This window comes from Bidens hawaiensis, unplaced genomic scaffold (assembly GCF_021521415.1).
Source record: "Bidens hawaiensis isolate Kalapana, Puna unplaced genomic scaffold, B.hawaiensis_p1.1 tig00028050_1, whole genome shotgun sequence".
In the NCBI taxonomy this organism is placed as follows: domain Eukaryota; kingdom Viridiplantae; phylum Streptophyta; class Magnoliopsida; order Asterales; family Asteraceae; genus Bidens; species Bidens hawaiensis.
The window spans coordinates 74,957-80,823 of record NW_027494560.1 but is presented as its reverse complement, the minus strand read 5'-3'; the positions used below and the strand labels follow the sequence as shown (position 1 = coordinate 80,823).

At 40.2% G+C, this 5,867-nt stretch overlaps 1 pseudogene; it reads left to right on the top strand.

Moving 5' to 3' along the window:
* Positions 1-4,665: 4,665 nt before the first annotated feature.
* LOC143576297 (uncharacterized) lies at positions 4,666-5,656 on the top strand (annotated as a pseudogene).
* Positions 5,657-5,867: the final 211 nt, after the last annotated feature.

Genomic DNA, 5,867 nt, shown 5'->3' with positions numbered 1-5,867 from the left:
TCTAACCTGGTACCACAATCTCCAGCGCCGCCACTGCCGGAATAACGGGATCTCGCCGGAAAAGCGAGATCTCGCTCATTTCACCACCATTTTCATCGTTTTTCGTCTCGTTCGATCCAGATCTGAGCTAGGGTGATCCCTAAGCTCATCTTAGGTTCCGTTTATACCCGATTCCACCCGGATCTCATGACTTTAATGGTTTAACAGTGTCGGCTCGTCGTTTCGTGACTAAATCTAACGGGTTTGAATATAAACAAAATCATACTATCAAACCTCGGGTCGGGATCAATTCTTCTTCTTGGTTTAGGCTAGAGAAAGAAAGTAGGATGAGAGAGAGCTAAGTGTGTATTTTGGTGGTGTATGGAATATGTGTGAAATGAATGAAAAATGAGAATTTTAGGTTTATATAGTTATGGATAATGGGCTTAAGCCCACAGTCTCTTCCTTCTTTCCCAAGTCCATAACCCATATCCATTACCCAACACTAGCCCGACCCATACTAACTCCTACTTATTTAATTATTTCCCGCTAACCCGAGTAAACTTCCTTACTGACAATTAATAATATAATTAATATTATTTTATAAATTTTGGGATGTTACAAGTCTTCCCCCCCTTAAAGGGTTTCGTCCCCGAAGCCTAACTTATTCCTTGTAAAAGGAATACCTCTTATATTTACACACTTATTGAGTCGCCTTCGTTTTCTGGGTTATCCTTCTTACTCCCGACTTGTAGTCATCGAGCGGTGATCATGTGTTTTAGCTATTAAGGTAGCTTGTCCATGAGGCCCTCGATGTATCAAGTCTCGTCTCGTCCTTCCAAGGAACCTTGTTCTATATAATACTGCTAACGCCTAAGGCGACGCTTTACCATCACACAACTATTTATCATAACCAACATGCATTCAAGATAATTCATAAGTCATTCATACAAATCACAAGAAAACACAACTCATTCATAAAATCAAACATAAGAAGGGAATCATCCAAACTTGACAGACAAACATAGGTTCATACTGTAACATAAAACACTAACATAAAACAACTGTGACAATCCACTTATTCTTCTGCAACCTTCTCAGTGACCGATAAACCATCTCTTCATACGTCTCCCCTTCTTCCCTCCACTACCACGGCTTCTCCACATTCTCTGGCTATGTGACCTGACTTACCACACTTGTAACATTTCTGGTCCTCGGTGCATTCACGAGAGATATGTCCCTTCTTCCCGCATCGATAACACTGGTTTGGACCAGCCTTGCATTCTCCCAAGTGCATCTTCCCGCACACTTTGCATGTTTCCCTATATGCCATCTTCTGTGTCTTCTTTCCCGCATACTCCATGACATCTGCAGGCCGTTTGTTTCCTTTCCTTCCTTCCTTATCTTCCACTTTCACATCAACCGCCGCCAGATCATCATAAACCATCTCTGCTAACTCAACTGCAGACTCAAAGGTAGCAGGTTTGTTAGCCCTGACTAACATGCGGACTTTCTGGGGAAGCCCTCTGACGTAGCACTTGATCTGTTTCGCTTCAGTGCTCACCATGTCAGGCACCGGCCTAGACATACGATTAAATTCAGTGGTGTACTCACGGTGTGTCATCTTGCCGGCTTTCAGACTCAGAAACTTCATCTCGGCTCTCTCAACCTCAGCATCAGCACAAAACCTTTTCATCACTAACTCCTTCAGGTCATTCCACCTCATTGCCTTAATCTCTTCTTGATTCTTCCTTTGTTCCACAGTTTCCCACCAGTACATGGCCTCATCTTCAAATGACTGTGGGCATAACCTACTGCTTGGTCAGGACGGCACTCACTAATTCGGATAATCTTGTCCATAGTGGTTATCCATTGGAGAGTAGCGATTGCGTCTCCTAGACCAGTAAGTTTTGACGGGTCACACCCTTTGAAAGACTTGTAGTTACACCCACCTTGGCCTCACTTCATGTCATCAACCTTCACAAATTGACCTTCGCTCGAGTCACCCTTCTCACCTTCATCATCTTTCTTACCATTCTCCCCTGATCTCTCAGCAGTTCCTTCACGACTTCCAGCAGGCTTCTCAGGATTCCAATTCTTCATGGCAGCTGCTACAGCTTGAACAATGGCAGCTTGAACAGTAGGGTCAAGTTGATGTCCTTCGTCATTACCCGGATTTCCTCCAGCTGCACTTCCTTCGAATCCGGTGTTGGAAGCTGTTTCTACCGAGGTTTGTCGGATCATACGAGGCCTGCCTCGACGCCCAGTGCGACCTACAGTGCCAACATTCTCTCTTACTTCAGCCATTGGTATTCTGGAAGAGGAAAACACAAACGTCATCACTCGAGGAATTATTTAACACATGATTCGTAAGGTAAGTAGTTAATGACGTTGATCAAGTGTAGTTATCTATTTGCATTACTCCTCAGGTTCTACATACTTCTCTTTGTGATTTCACTTGTGCTAGTTTCTACTTTTCAACAGTTAATCAATCAAACAATCAAGAAATCCTTTCCCTAACCTGCATATATCCTTCCTTTAACAATTAAGCGAACATCTTTATACATTATTTAACACACTTTACCATTACTGAGCTTGCTTGAGTGACATATGGCTATCTTGAACTGTCATCTTCTTTCTTTTCTTACTAAAATCCCATTCTCTGTTCGAGTCTAAGCATGTCGGATGCTTAAATCTCTCGAACTTTGTTCTGATACAAACTTGTAAGGCCCCTTTCCCGGTAGCCATACTTTAGCGTCGGATTTACTCATAAACACAGTTCTACAAATCAGAGTTTATTAAAACTTTCGCGGAATATAAAACTTTAACCGGTTATTACAAAACATGTAATCTTTCTTTAAAACTATAACATTAAAACATCATATTTAAAATACCATTTCTTCTATATTCAGATGCCAGCCATTCAATCCTTGCCATGTGCCATCCTCATGCTAACTCTCTGGTCAAATCACCTGCGTGCATACTAAAAGTCAGCTACACTGAGTGAGTTCTAGTTAATCAAGCAACTTGTCATTCAACCATTACAGGCATTTATATACGTGTCCGAAGGCACATAAGCCACTTAATTACCCCTACAGCTTAGCCACTTAATTACCCCTACAGCTTAGCCACTTATGCCACTTTAATAACGAATCACGCTATGCCACTTTAATAACGAATCACGTTATGCCACTTTGCCACTTTAATAACGAATAACGTTATGCCACTTTGCCACTCTAACACTCTTACTAGACCCCTATCCACTTCTATCACACTCTACTTCTACTTGTCTACAACACACTTTATATCATTACATCATTTACATAGTAAGTAAGTCACATAATAGCAATCATACACACGAATAACCACTGAACAGTCACTAACCTTGGCGATACGTGCAATATCCGAAGATCGTTCATGCACCGACATGCATTATATATTAGCTACTTGTATAACATATATAGCATACGCTTACCACTTAAGGTAAGTGTATTCACACTTCACATCGAGTATGCACACAACCCTGAAAACATACAAGGAAATTGGGCTAGAAACTCACTTGAACTCAGTTACCTCTTCCACTAATGGTTATTCCTTCTCGAGCTGTGCGCGTCTAACTGTTTAATAATTGAATATCAGATACTACTCTAGCCATTCTCATTGCTACTTAATTAGCCTTACGCGTCTAAGCCGGTTTTACTTCATTGAATCATTACCCGGTTAGTTAAATCGTTACTCGTTAGCCTTTATGACGAATTGGTCATCATAACAAACATAACCTCTAACGAACTGGAGCCTTAACGAACTGGGGGTTAATTCGTCAGTTCTCTCTTAACGAACTACTTAACGAACTGGGTTTAGTTCGTCATTCATTCCTTAACGAATTAACATAACGAACTGAGATTAGTTCGTTAAGCTCCTCTTAACGAATCAACTTAACGAATTGCCTCTAGTTCGCTATCCCTGCTTAACGAAAGGTCATAACGAATTACTTGCTAATTCGTTATGTTTCCGTTAACGAACTAAGGTTGGTTCGTCACATTCCAGCTAGCGAACTAGGGTTAGGTCAGAACATTCCCTGACAAGATCTAACCTCGTACCACAATCTCCGGCGCCGCCACTGCCGGAATAACGGGATCTCGCCGGAAAAGCGAGATCTCACTCATTTCACCACCATTTTCATCGTTTTTCGTCCCGTTCGATCCAGATCTGAGCTAGGGTGATCCCTAAGCTCATCTTAGGTTCGGTTTATACCCGATTCCACCTAGATCTCGTGAATTTAACGGTTTAACAGTGTCGACTCGTCGTTTCGTGACTAAATCTAACGGGTTTGAATATAAACAACATCATACTATCATACCTCGGGTCGGGATCGATTCTTCTTCTTGGTTTCGGCTATAGAGAGAAAGTAGGATGGGAGAGAGAGCTAAGTGTGTGTTTTGGTGGTGTATGGAATATGTGTGAAATGAATGAAAAATGAGAATTTAAGGTTTATATAGTTATGGATCAGGGCTTAAGCCCACGTTCTCTTCCTTCTTTCCCAAGTCCATAACCCATATCCATTACCCAACACTAGCCCGACCCATACTAACTCCTACTTATTTAATTATTTCCCGCTAACCCGAGTAAACTTCCTTACTAACAATAAATAATATTATTTTAGAAATTTTGGGATGTTACAAATGGAATGAAAATGAAGATGAAAACCTTGTTTCAGCAATGCTTGATGTGCTTAATTCGGGTTCTATTTACAAATCAGATAATGGGTTTAAGCCTGGCTTCTACAATGCTGTGGAGCAGCAACTTGCAATCTTACTTCCTGAAGCTGGCTTAAAAGCAAAGCCACATATGGAGTCACGGATAAAGACAATGAAAGCCGAATGGTCAGCCGTGCATGATATGCTAGCATAGAATAACACAAGTGGTTTTGGCTGGGATTACACTAATGGCATGTTCGACGCTCCGCAACTTGTTTGTGAAGCTTATATAAAGGTAATATATAGTCGTATATGATTGTAGCATTCTATAGTAATTCGTTTACATTTTTATTTTTATATGTTAACTCATTATATCTCCTTTTTAGGTGCACAGAAAGGCATCGAAATGGAGAGGAAAAAAATTTTCTCATTACTGGGACTTGTGTAATGTATTTGGAAAGGATCGAGCGAATGTAAGAGAAGCTCAAACAGCTGCGGATATTCTATCATACATAAACAGAGAAGAACAAGTTATTGGAGATGGATTAGAATATATAGATGTCGAGCAGCCACTAAACAGCCCTTCATATGCAGCTTCAAGGGAAGAATCAAGTACACAACGAAAGAGAAAAAGACGCAACAGTTGGGATCCATTAATGAACAGTTTGAAAGAGTCAGCGGAAATAATTGGTGCAGAAATTAGGGGTGCTACGAAAACATTTAATAGAGTTTTTGGGATAGAGAGCAATAGAGAGGAACTGCGTAACAACCTTTTTGAGGAGATGAACAAAGTTGTGGGTTTGACTACTCATGAGTGTAACAAGGCTGCATGCAGGCTCGCGCAGAATGAGGAGTTGATGGTAATCTTTTTTAAGGTTGATGAAGAACGCAAGCTTAGATGGGGAGGGACATGCTTGAAGACACGACTTGAAGACATGGCTGGATGGGTAAGGGACGACTATTTTGGATTATTTGGATGACATTTTTTTAATTTCCTCGTTGAAACTGTTTAAGCGATTTTAAGTTTAGTTGAAACTTTTGATTGATTTTAAATTGTACTAGTTAATTATATATGTTTTTTTTTCATGATACAAATTTACTATAAATTAAAATTGAATATTAATGTTGTGAAAACATGTATAAAATAATTACTGTTTAATTATATATGTTTTTTTTTCAAGATACAAATTT